This window comes from Callospermophilus lateralis, chromosome X (genome assembly GCF_048772815.1).
Source record: "Callospermophilus lateralis isolate mCalLat2 chromosome X, mCalLat2.hap1, whole genome shotgun sequence".
Taxonomy (NCBI): Eukaryota; Metazoa; Chordata; class Mammalia; order Rodentia; family Sciuridae; genus Callospermophilus; species Callospermophilus lateralis.
In genome coordinates this window covers 68,302,230-68,316,147 of record NC_135325.1, presented here as the reverse complement: position 1 = coordinate 68,316,147, position 13,918 = coordinate 68,302,230, and positions in this window count along the sequence as shown.

Genomic DNA, 13,918 nt, shown 5'->3' with positions numbered 1-13,918 from the left:
GAGAGGCTGGGTGCCCAGGAAGAATGACCTTACTATAATATCATGCATAGTAATGATTCCTCCATCCTTCCATTGACTCAGGAAACTGTGCCAAGGAAAAGGAGTACCCAAACATTTTGAGGGCAGACAGTTGTTCTGAGTTAAATTGATACCCAGAGACCTAAAAATGCCATCATAGCCCCAAGGCTCGAATGGGGCATATGAGAGCCAGGTAGCTAATGGGATACTGGCCTAGGTCTGGTTCACAGTGGATCTGTTGGGTCCTCAGACTTATCCCATGGCTATTTTCTTGATTACTGAATGTATAATTAGAATAGACATAGTTGGTACTTGGTATAAGCCCCATTATAGTTTCTTGGTCTATGGAATCAGAGCTATTTGTAGATGAGAAAGCCAAGTGAATGCTTCTGAAACTGCACTCCCCTGTCCTGGCCAAGTTAGTAAATGAAAATATATAGCATTCTGAGGAGGGAAGATGGCAGAAATTTGTGCAACTTTTAAAAATATAGAGAATGTAGAGGTGTAGTTTCAGTTATATTTTCATTTAATTCATCAGTTTGGTCCTTGAAAAATATGAACAGAGCCTGGTGGGTGAGAGAGACTATTTCAAACTCAAATAGTAAGACAATTGCAATGGTCATGCTGGATATAGGATATTAACATAGTCTTAGATACCTAGTATTCAACTATTGCTGTGAAAAATGTTTGTTTTCCTCTCTTTATAAGAATAGAATATCCGAAAAAATCTCACATTCCCATAGACAATATTATTCATTTACAGTTTTTCTCCAAGGCTCTACTAATTATCATATCTTTGTCATAATATAGTCTGAAGAGATATGGATGATCTAAATAAACTTCAGAAGGGTTATCACTTTGGATACTTTGGTAAGACACACACCACAAAGGGTGGGAGATAAACCTTACAGAGATCCAGGGGCTGGTCACATGAAGGGTAATTTTAGGGGTTTACTGTTCTGGGGAATGCTGGGAGATCCTCTCCAAAGGAGAGGAAAAGTTAGGGCATTTAAAAAATCTTCTTCATAAAGAAGGAAGTTCAATACCTGGTAGGCCTCTTTAGGTGTTGGAAGCACACATTCCCCTCCTGGAATTGCTATTTCAGCCCATTTACTGGGTGACACAAAAATTGCCAGCTTTGAGTGGGTCCTAGAGCAGAAGGCAGCTGTATAATCCAGGATGCAGTCTTGACACTGGCCCATATAAAAGACAAACCCTATGATATTAGAAGTATCTAAGTTGGTTAAAGATAATAAAAGATGTGCAGTTTTCATCACATATCTGTGGGAAAATCAAAATGTACTGAGGTTTCTGGAGCAAAACCACCTCACATATAGTGGAGGATAATGTACCTTTCACAAAGAGCTGCTAACATGCAACTGCATCCTGATAGAGATGGAGTGCTTGACTATAGGACATCAAATGATCATACAGTCAGAACAACCCAACATTGATTATGTCAGATTCATCAAGATATATATTTGGGCAGGCCCAGAAACCAGATAGAAATTTCATATATGGAATCATGCACAAGCAGTAATGGAAAACATAAGTATTTGCACAGCCAAGTAGAGCAGCTATTCTGTGATATCCACCACTGTTGCACTAGCACCTTTTCCTTAGCTTGCACCTATGGCCTCATGGGAGATCCCCTATGACAAACTGATTGAGGAGGAAAAAGTAAAACATTATTCATAAGTTGTTCGGTTTAGTATATGGGTATCAGCGAATGTAGCAACTCCAAGCTGAGAGGTGTATGGTGATCATGAATGACAATCATATCACAAGGTAAACAAACCACTAAGACCCTAAGAATAATGGAAATCTATAATTGATGAAGGAAGTGGGAGACGATAATTTGCAGCTTTGAGACCAGATACAGTAGGATGTAGTTTGTCCTGCTATTTTTCAGGAAGAGGGGCCCACAAGATTCTTGGAGGAGCTGATCCCAGAACCTATATGAAGAAGTGGATCTAGAATGCACAATGGTGGGGCAAGTGTGGTGGATATCATGATGTCCTGCTCACAATTCCCTCTATCAGTAGAGGACTTATTACTTTAGGTGTTAGGAATGTTGCCATCAGAGAGCTTTTGGCTGTCAGCTCCCTTCTGATATTGCCTCAGCTGAAGAGAGCTGCTTTATTCAAGATTATACCTTGTTCTTGTGGTGGCCCACATCCATGACTCATTGATGCTCCTTGTAAAGGCCCAAGACTCTTCTCCAACTTGGAATGACTCTGAAGATTCACTCTATCATCAGAATTCTCTACAGGGTATGCTGAAGCATTCCATTAACAGTTCATTGAAATTAAATTTCTTCTTCTATTCACTCCTGCTCCTTTTCCTTCCACAAGTGTTGATACCAGGAACATTCCTTAATTCACCTCTTACCTCAGAATCTGCATCCCAGGGAATTCAATCTGTTACAATGCTTCACACATGCTACATTCTATCTATCTATCTATCTATCTATCTATCTATCTATCTATCTATCTATCATCTATCCATCTATCCTAAAATCAAGAGTAACATGGGTTGTTTAATATGTTCTTTAGCCTCCTTTTGCAGTTGTTGTGAATTTTTCACTAATTTTGAATACTTTTACAACCATAAACTGGAAAATACAGACATGCAAGAAAATGGACACTGGGTAGTATTGGTAAATGATAATTTATTAAACAAAAATGAATTGCACTCAAGTATCTGAGAAGGCTCTGACAAGTTAGCTAGTTTTTCTCTTTCCTAAATCTTCCACTTGAATCTTCACCCTGCAGCTCAAAATAATGTCTAACTCTAATGTGAGTAGTGGCACACATCTTTATGTCATATGGGCACAAATGCCTTTTGTTTAGATGACAAAATAAAAGATGTGCAGAAGTTTTTTCCTAGTCAAAGTACAGATATTTAGGGTTACAAGTTGAAATGTGCCAACAATGAGTACCAGATTACATGTGATACAGGCACCCATTTTCTCATTATTTAGTGTGTGTGTGTGTGTGTGTGTGTGTATGCACATATGTGTGAGTGTGTGTGTGTGTGTGTGTGTGTGTGTGTGTGTGTGTGTGTGTGATATGCAAGACTCCCCAGAGCATGGGACTGGGGGGGGGTTCTAAAGTTCTAGAGGCTAGGATATCAATGGATAACATTCCTAGATATTTTGGAAAGTTATGGGGTCTTATAAACAATTCTGGGTCATATTCTGATTTGAGTCTTATTCTAGTATTGTCATAGTAGCAGACTCAGGGCTCTGGAATTGGTTTAAGATTTTGTGTATAGTAGTCTTGCTGGGTCATGTGCAAATAGGGAAGCATTCAGCATTGCAATGCAATCCTTTTTGGACAAAAGTGTTCATTTCTGGAAATCACATGAACTAATTGGCCTTTAAGGTGAAAGAGTATAATCAGGAGTGGAGGGCAAGGAAGATGCAAAGAAACATTTTTCTTCCTTTTATATTTTTCAAACACAAAAGAACACATTTTGGATGGGGAACAAGTGAATTCTGATTTGAATTCTTTGAATTACCTGTAGGATTCCTAATTAGAGATGCTCAGTGTTCATTTGAAAGGTATAGGTCTAGAGCTCAGAAGAAATGTCTAGGCTGAAGAAACATGGATGGCAACGGAAGCTGGGGAGTAATACAGATATCCCCAGTGAGGAGTACAAATAGATAAACAGGACAGAACACCACTTGGTGTAGGTGGAATTTTGGCTAAGAGAAGTACAGCATTAAAACTGTGGGTAAATCTTCCCATAAATATTATAATGCACATCCCTGTACTTTAAAAAATTATGTAAAATACACATAACATTTACTATCTTCAACATTTTAGGTGTATATATCAGTGACATTAAGCACATTCATATTGTTGTGCAACCATTACCATCATGTATCTCTTTTCATCTTCCCAAACTAAAACTTATACATATTAAACAAATCCCTATTCCCCTCTTCCCATTCTCTGGAAACTCCCATTTTATGTTACATTTCTGTGAATTTGATGACTCAAGCTACCTCACATAAATGGAAGAATATAGCATTTGATTTGTGACTGTTTTATTCCACTTAGCATAATGTTCTTGTATTAATCTGCTCAGGGTGCTATGACATAATACCATAGATGGGGTGACTTAAACAATAGAAATTTATTTTCTGGAGGCTGGGAATCCCCAAATCAAGGACCTCTAGTCTAGCAGTTTCTAGTGAGGGCTCTCTTAATGGTTGCTTTATTACTGTGTCCTCATATGATCTTTCCTTGATGCATTGGGTGGGGAAGTGGAATGGGAGAAAAGGGGAGAAAGAATGAGTTATTTTATCTTCTCTTATAAACACATTAATTATGTCAGGGACCCTCATCCCCAGCATTTTACATTAATTACTTCCTTAGAGACTCTATCTCCAAATGCAGCCATACTGGGGGTTAGAACTTCAACATATGAGTTTTGGGGAAAAGGAAGACATAATTCAGTCCATAATGCTCCTCAACCTTCTATACATTCTTTATACAAAATTGGGGTTCTAGCTGATGACCAGTTTCAGAACTTGGCTTTTAAAATGTAATTTTCATAGTTCTAGAGTACTCTAAGGATTGTAACAGTGACAACAATAACATGAATTCAGTAGAACCTTCTTTCATCTTTCTCCAACTCCAGATTTCTGCTTTCTAAAGATGATTACTTTTCAATTTCCTAAATATTTCTTCGGGTAGTACCTCCATATTTACAAATAGATTTTTTCTTGAATTTTAAAAATTTATAGATATCATGACTTTGTACAGTGGAAGGAGTCAGTTGTCTGATACTTTCTACCCTATACATAGCCTCACTTCTCCTACATTCTCCCCAATATATTGTTGCAACATCATTATATCATGTTAAATCAATATTTAGAGTTTTTTTATGTTTATGTAAATATTTTCACAGTTGAAATGTTAGAAGGAGAGGCATTTGTGACAGTTGTGTGATCTTGAACAAATCTCTTAATTGTTCTCTGCATCATTTTCCTCATATTTAAACTGGGATCAACAGCAATGCATATCTCATAGGATTGCTATGAATATTAAAATGTGAAGTACTCAGTACAACTTTGTACATTAGTAATTCACATATATTTGGCGGTTATTCCTAGAATAAATTTTTGTTTTTCATGGAATTAATTATTGCCTTATTTTTAGTTTGCTTAGTTTTTAATATACCAATAAATAATTCAGCCCTAAACATTTTAGGTGAGATGTAACTCCTCTCAGAATGGTCAAACACAGTAGTAACCTATCAGTTTCTACTTCTTTCTATACTTCTGCTTCATTATGAAAGATTGCTTTCTAGGCCTAATGTATAGGTACTATCCTGGGGATATTCCCTTGTCATCATACTTACTTTTTCTTAGTCTTTTCTTCATTTTAGGTCTTGCTTTTTTTGATCCTATGCCTTCTTCTGTCTTGGGATTTTTGACCTCATTTTGATGGAGTGCATCTTGGTTTCTGAGAAAAGGTGTATAGGACATAAATACTTTGAGATTTCACATGTCTGAAAATGCCTTTCTTCTACCCTCACACTTGGTTAATAGTTATTGGACATTAGAAGTCTTGGTTAATGCCATTTCCTTCAATTTTTTTTTAAAAAATTACTTTTAAATCAAAGCTACATGTGAATATAATTTTAAAAGTCAAATGATTATACAAAGCTGGTCCATTAGTTTGCTTGAACTGCCATAGCAAAATGCTACAATTAGACTGATTAAATAACAGAAATTTATTTTCTCATAGTCCTCTGGGGGGTAGAAGTCCAAGATTAAGGTGCCATCAGGTTGGTTTCTGGTGTGGCCTCTCCTCCCAGCTTTTAGTCAGCCACCTTGCTGTGTCCTCACATGACCTCTCCTCTGTGTGCACATGAAGACAGAGAGAGTTTTAGATTTTTCTTCCTCTTATAAGGACACCATTGTGACCTAACTTAACATCAATTACCTCCCTAAAGGCCCTGTCTCCAAATACTGTCACATTTGGGATGAAGGATTCAACATATGAATTTTGGGAAACACAATTCAGCCAATATATTGTGTGCATGTATAAATATGTAACAACAAATCCCACCACTATTTACAAATATAAAGATTACATAAAATATGGAAAAACAATTCAGTTAATAATAGCTTGCTATGAAAAACAATATCTTTATATCTGTTTCCCACTCTCAGAGCAGATTACTTTTTCAATTGATTATTTTTGTAATATCTATGTCTAAATAACATGCTTATATTGCTATTTCTTGATTTTTAAGCTTTAGTAATTGATTTCCTGATATGGGATATGAGAGTTTGTCTCTTTGTTATTATCTCTGCCAATTCTCATCATTTCCAGATGTTTTATCCCCTTCCCTCCCAATTGTTATATTATTATTTGAGTTATAGTGACAGTATTATTTTGACTATGTATGTACTATTGATGGCTGATTCACATAGTATATTAAGATTACATTTTCTGTCTTGCACAACTTTTTGTTTTCTCTATATTTAATCTCACCTCGCCCATTTTCTATCTATTTATCATCAGCATCTCCCAAGTATCCTTCCAATGATGTAAATATTTTCTCACTCCATTAAAAGAAATGTTTTATATTTATATTCTATAAATTTTTATGTTTTTGACAAAGTTTTTCTTGGGAATCTTCTGACATGCTCCAAACTAGACTGCTTGAGCTTTAGGAATGCAAGACAATGTTTATTTTAGGATCTATTTTCACAACAATTTTAATGAGCCTTCCTGCTCACTATTATGTTGAATTCTCTGTTTCCTGGATCTCTTATCTCGCTCTTTCTTGGTTTATGTCCTCTTAGCTGAGCACATCTTTCAGTAGCTTCCTGAGAAAGTGCATATGCAAAGCAAATGTTTGAGATTTTTCAAGTCTGAAAATACCATTATATATTACCCAACACTTGGTTGATAACATGGCTAAAGTTGGAATTTTGACCTGGAAATTCTCTAATTTCACCTCTTAACTTTCAATATTGCTCTGAGAAATCATATCTCACCCTGGTTCTTTTTTTATATGTTTATTTTTAGTAGGTAACACATGTGCATGGCTTAAATTAATGATAAAAATGCAGCAAAAACTTCTTCCAACCCATTGTCCTTCCATCCTGTGCTCCTTTTCTCCAGATAATCACTTAATTTACCTTTCCAGGATTTCTTGTTGCATATGTAAGCAAATACAAACATAAACATTCTTATTTTACCCCTTTATATAAAAGATAATATATATATACACACACATACATTCCCACATTTTCTGCCTTGCACCTTATTTTTCTATGTTGTTTGTTTGCTTGTTTTATTTAACAATACATTCTGGCAATATTTCCATATGAGCACTTAATTTGAGAGCTTGCATCGGGAGACTGTTTTTCCAATATGAAACTTTCAGTTAATTCTTTTGTTTTCAGTACAATTTATTATACCTACCATCAGCCATACTCATGAGTTCAGAGCTTTTCTGGTTTAATTTCTCCAGGGAGTAAAACATCTGTCTTCTGGGAGAAGGGAACTAGGGACTAGAGGAAGTCTTGGGTGATCTAACTGCCTCTTATTAAAACTTTCAACCAATCTTCCTGTCCTTAACCCAAAGAAAACACTTCAGAGGTAACTGGCACCCCAAACTCCTGAGCCTTTATAGAGTTCTGTGTAGTGAATCACATAGCTCCTCATCCTCCTCATCAGTGGCAGGCAGGTTTCAGTTTTTTTATTTTTCTAGGTCACTCCATATTATCTACCTATCTTCCAAAAATTTGTTAATATAACACATGAATTATCATTTGTTTTTATATATCTTATTTTACTGTTATTTTAATGGGATTTAAGATGGACCTGATATATTATATTTATATATACACATACAGTTATGTATGTGTGTGTGTGTGTGTGTGTGTGTGTGTGTGTGTGTATATATATATATATATATATATATATATATTTATTTATTTATTTTTTAAGGAATTGGCTTGTAAGTCTGAAATTTTTATTTTTTTTCTTTTTCTTTTTTCTTTTCTTTTCTTTTTTTATTATTAGTTGTTCAAAACATTACAAAGCTCTTGAAATATCATATTTCATACATTTGATTCAAGCAGATTATGAACTCCCATGTTTACCCCGTATACATATTGCAGATTCACATTGGTTCCACATCCACTTTTTTACATACTGCCATACTAGTGTCTGTTGTATTCTGCTGTCCTTCCTATCCTCTACTATCTCCCCTCCCCTCCCCTTCCCTCCCCTCCCATCTTCTCTCTCTACCCCATCTACTGTAATTCATTTCTTTCTCTTGTTTTTTTCCCCTTTCCCCTTACTTCCTCTTATATGTAATTTTGTATAACCATGAGGGTCTCCTTCCTTTACCATGCAATTTCCCTTCTCTCTCTCTTTCCCTCCCCCATCTCGACCCTGTTTAATGTTAATCTTCTTCTCATGCTCTTCCTCCCTATTCTGTTCTTGGTTGCTCTCCTTATGTCAAAGATGACATTTGGCATTTGTTTTTTAGGGATTGGCTAGCTTCACTTAGCATAATCTGCTCTAGTGCCATCCATTTCCCTGCAAATTCCATGATTTTGTCATTTTTTAGTGCAGAGTAATACTCCATGGTGTATAAATGCCACATTTTTTTTTATCCATTCATCTATTGAAGGGCATCTAGGTTGGTTCCACAGTCTAGCTATTGTGAATTGTGCTGCTATGAACATCGATGTAGCAGTATCCCTATAGTGCGCTCTTTTAAGGTCTTCAGGGAATAATCCGAGAAGGGCAATAGCTGGGTCAAATGGTGGTTCCATTCCCAGCTTTCCCAGGAATCTCCATACTGCTTTCCAAATTGGCCTCACCAATTTGCAGTCCCACCAGCAATGTACAAGAGTATCCTTTTCCCCACATCCTCGCCAGCACTTCTTGTTGTTTGACTTCATAATGGTTGCCAATCTTACTGGAGTGAGATGGTATCTTAGGGTGGTTTTGATTTGCATTTCTCTGACTGCTAGAGATGGTGAGCATTTTTTCATGTACTTGTTGATTGATTGTATGTCCTCCTCTGAGAAGTGTCTGTTCAGGTCCTTGGCCCATTTGTTGATTGGGTTATTTGTTATCTTATTGTTTAATTTTTTGAGTTCTTTGTATACTCTGGATATTAGGGCTCTATCTGAAGTGTGAGGAGTAAAAATTTGTTCCCAGGATGTAGGCTCCCTATTTACCTCTCTTATTGTTTCTCTTGCTGAGAAAAAACTTTTTAGTTTAAGTCAGTCCCATTTGTTGATTCTTGTTATTAACTCTTATGCTATGGGTGTCCTATTAAGGAATTTGGAGCCCGACCTCACAATATGTAGATCGGAGCCAACTTTTTCTTCTATCAGATGCAGAGTCTCTGATTTGATATCAAGCTCCTTGATCCATTTTGAGTTAACTTTTGTGCATGGTGAGAGAAGGGGATTCAGTTTCATTTTGTTGCATATGGATTTCCAGTTTTCCCAGCACCATTCGTTGAAGATGCTGTCCTTCCTCCATTGCATGCTTTTAGCCCCTTTATCAAATATAAGATAGTTGTAACTTTGTGGATTAGTCTCTGTGTCCTCTATTCTGTACCATTGGTCCACCCACCTGTTTTGGTATCAATACAATGCTGTTTTTGTTACTATTGCTCTGTAGTATAGTTTGAAATCTGGTATCACTATGACGCCTGATTCACACTTCCTGCTTAGAGTTGCTTTTGCTATTCTGGGTCTTTTATTTTCCCATATGAATTTCATGATTGCTTTACCTATTTCTACAAGAAATGCCATTGGGATTTTGATTGGCATTGCATTAAACCTATAGAGAACTTTTGGTAATATTGCCATTTTGATAATGTTAGTTCTGCCTATCCATGAACAGGGTATATTTTTCCATCTTCTAAGATCTTCTTCTATTTCGCTCTTTAGATTTCTGTAGTTTTTAATGTATTAATCTTTCATCTCTTTTGTTAGGTTGATTCCCAAGTATTTTATTTTTTTTGAGGATATTGTGAATGGGGTGTTTTTCCTTATTTCCATTTCAGAAGTTTTGTCGCTGATATACAGAAATGCCTTTGATTTATGCATGTTGATTTTATATCCTGCCACTTTACTGAATTCATTTATTAGTTCTAGTAGTTTCTTTGTAGACCCTTTTGGGTCTTCTGGGTATAGAATCATGTTGTCCGCAAATAATGATAATTTAAGTTCTTCTTTTCCTATTTTTATGCCTTTAATTTCTTTTGTCTGTCTAATTGCTCTGGCCAGTATTTCGAGAACTATATTGAATAGAAGTGGTGATAGAGGGCATCCCTGTTTTGTTCCAGATTTTAGAGGGAATGCCTTCAATTTTTCTCCATTCAGAATGATGCTAGCCTGAGGCTTAGCATAGATAGCTTTTACAATGTTGAGGTAAATTCCTGTTATCCCTAGTTTTTCTAATGTTTTGAACATAAAGGGATGCTGTACTTTGTCGAATGCTTTTTCTGCATCTATCGAGATGATCATTTGGTTCTTATCTTTAAGTCTATTGATGTGGTGAATAACATTTATTGATTTCCGTATATTGAACCAGCCTTGCATCCCAGGGATGAATCCTACTTGATCATGGTGCACAATCTTTTTGATATGTTTTTGTATACGATTCGCCAGAATTTTATTGAGGATTTTTACATCTAGGTTCATCAGAGATATTGGTCTGTAGTTTTCTTTCTTTGAGGTGTCTTTGTCTGGTTTCGGAATCAGGGTGATGTTGGCCTCATAGAATGAATTTGGAAGAGCTCCCTCTTTTTCTGTTTCCTGAAATAACTTGAAAAGTATTGGTATTAATTCTTCTTTAAAGGTTTTGTAAAACTCTGCTGTATACCCATCCAGTCCTGGGCTTTTCTTGGTTGGTAGTCTTTTGATTGCTTCTTCTATTTCATCTATTGATATTGGTCTGTTCAAATTGTGTGTATCCTCCTGACTCAGTCTGGGCAAATCATATGACTTAAGAAATTTATTGATGTCTTCACTATCTTCTATTTTATTGGAATATAGGGTTTCAAAATAATTTCTAATTGTCTTCTGTATTTCTGTAGCATCTGTTGTGATATTGCCTTTTTCATCCCATATGTTAGTAATTTGAGTTCTCTCTCTTCTTCTCTTCATTAGCATGGCTAAGGGTCTGTTGATCTTATTTATTTTTTCGAAGAACCAACTTTTAGTTTTGTCAATTTTTTTGCAAGTCTGAATTTTTTAGGGAAGAATGGAAAGTCAGGTATTAGTTACAATCTTGACTGAAATCCATGGGACATGTAGCATATTTAGAAATTTAAGTAGGATTTCTGTCTTGAGGCACAGTTCCTTCTTCTCCAGGGAGATTTATGTTTTGCTATTAGGATCTTCAACTGACTGGGTGAGGTCCACCTACACAAAGGAGGGTAATCTACTTAAACAGATTTTATTTTATTTTTTTTTTAATGAGAGAGTGAGAGAGGAGAGAGAGAGAGAGAATTTTTAATATTTATTATTTAGTTATTGGTAGATACAACATCTTTGTTTGTATGTGGTGCTGAGGATCGAACCCGGGCCGCACGCATGCCAGGCGAGCGCACTATCGCTTGAGCCACATCCCCAGCCCTACTTAAACAGATTTTAAATGTTAATCACATCTACAAATCACCTTCACAGCAACATATTAACTAGAGTTGACCAAACAATTGGGCATTATAACCTACCCAATTTGACACATAAAATTAACCATTGCAATCTACCCCTTGTAAATTTGGCACTTGTATGCATATCCAAATAAAGACATAGTAAAGTAATACTTTCTCCCAACATTATACAAATATTATGTGTACAACTGAAATGCAGTAATCTTTTCCACAGGAAAAAAGGATACAAAGTCCTTGGGTAGTGTTCACACATTTTTTTTATATATCCAGAAACTTAAATATTGTGATGTAAAGCTAATGCATCTTATATGATAAGGGAATAAGGGAGGGAACAAACCAAAGCTATGTGCTATACACACAAACATAATCATAATAAAATAAGTAGGAAATACACATAATGACCACAGTATTGATTTCTGCAATTGGTTATGTTGTTATTGCTGGATTTTGTAACTACTTTTTTTCACTACAAATTCCCAATTCCCTTTGCCCTTCACATGTAACTCAGCTGGTAATGATTTTTTACTAGGTTGGGCAATCTAAACTTTCAATCTTGAAGTGTCTGACCTTTATTAGTCCTGCTTGAATTGAATTGTTTGTAATTTTGCATTGGGCTGTAGTTTTCCATTAATCCTATTGTTTAATCAGGATCTGTAACACCAGCTAGTAAGTACAGAAAGTCTCCGCTTTGGCTGTTGATTTAGAGGCATGAGGAGTCCAAATTAGCTTGGTAATAATCTTAATTTTCTTTTTTTTAAAGATAGGAGAGAGAGAGAGAGAGAGAGAGAGAGAGAGAGAGAGAATTTTAATATTTATTTTTTAGTTTTTGGCAGACACAACATCTTTGTTGGTATGTGGTATTGAGGATCGAACCCGGGCCGCATGCATGCCAGGCGAGCACGTTACCGCTTGAGCCACATCCCCAACCCAATAATCTTAATTTTCAGTTCAGTGCAGTCATCATTAAGTTTACTTCTAGAAGCCTTGCTCCCTTTTTAAATAGGACCTCTAGACCAGAGAAGCATAAGATCATGAACATAAGAAGCAAGAATTTTACTAGTAGATCTCTAGGGATGATAGTGATACCACTCCCATTTCTACTTCTTGTTTACTGGACTTGTGAATCATGATAATGGGAAAAAACAGCACCATATCCTGGATGTTGATTTAGAGCATATACAGCTTCCTGGAGACTATTATCCTCATATAGAATTGCTTATAAGGAAATGCCACAGAGTTGGGACTGTAGCTGAGTCTTTACAAGGCCATTCCACTATTCAATCAAGTCAGCTGCTTCAGAATAATAGGGAACATGGTGTAAGACCAGTGAATTTCATGAACATGGGCCTATTGCATTTCACTTGCTGTGAAGTGAGTTCTTTGATGAGAAGAATTGGCAACATCCAGTTCATAATGGGCAGTTCAGGATTGCTGGTAACTTGATGGTCCTTGGTTAGGTGTCCAGTTTTTACTAAGGCTCACTAGCAAGCCAAAAACTTTCTTTAAAGGAAACTAGTTATCTTCTAAAGACTGCATGACTTTGCTCCAATATCCTAAGTGTCTGTACTGTGATTCACCTATAAAGACCTGTCAATAGCTCTAAAAGGTATCTTTACCTTCCACTGCTACTGACATTTCAAGCACTATTAAATCTTTTGGATCACACAGCCCGAGTAGCAGAGCAGTTTGCAAGACAGTCTGGACCTATTGCAGATCCTTTTCTTGTTCTGGCCCCCTCCCCCTTAAAACTAGCAGCTTTTTGGTTGCTTGATAAATGTGACAGATTAACACATCTGAAGGAGAAATATGTTGCTTTTAAAAACCTCTGAACACTGTACCTCTCTTCTTGTGGTACAAGGATGCAGATGCGATAACTTATCTTTCATCTTGGAAGAGATATTTCAAATACTCCACACCACTGGACTACTAGAAATTATGCTGAGATGGAAAGCCCTTGATTTTTTTTTGCCTACATGCAAATACCCGGCTCATTAAGTCTAGAGTAGTTGCTATTTCTTCCTCACTTTGTTCAATCAGCATACTGTCATCAATGTAGTGGAGAAGCATGGTAACTTGTAGAAGGGAAATGATATCAAGATCACTGTGGACTAATTTATGACATACAGGTGGAGAGTTGATAGACACTTGATGTAGGATAATGAAGGTGTTTTACTGATCTTCTTTTGTTGGGAGGTACTGGGGATTGAATTCATGGGCA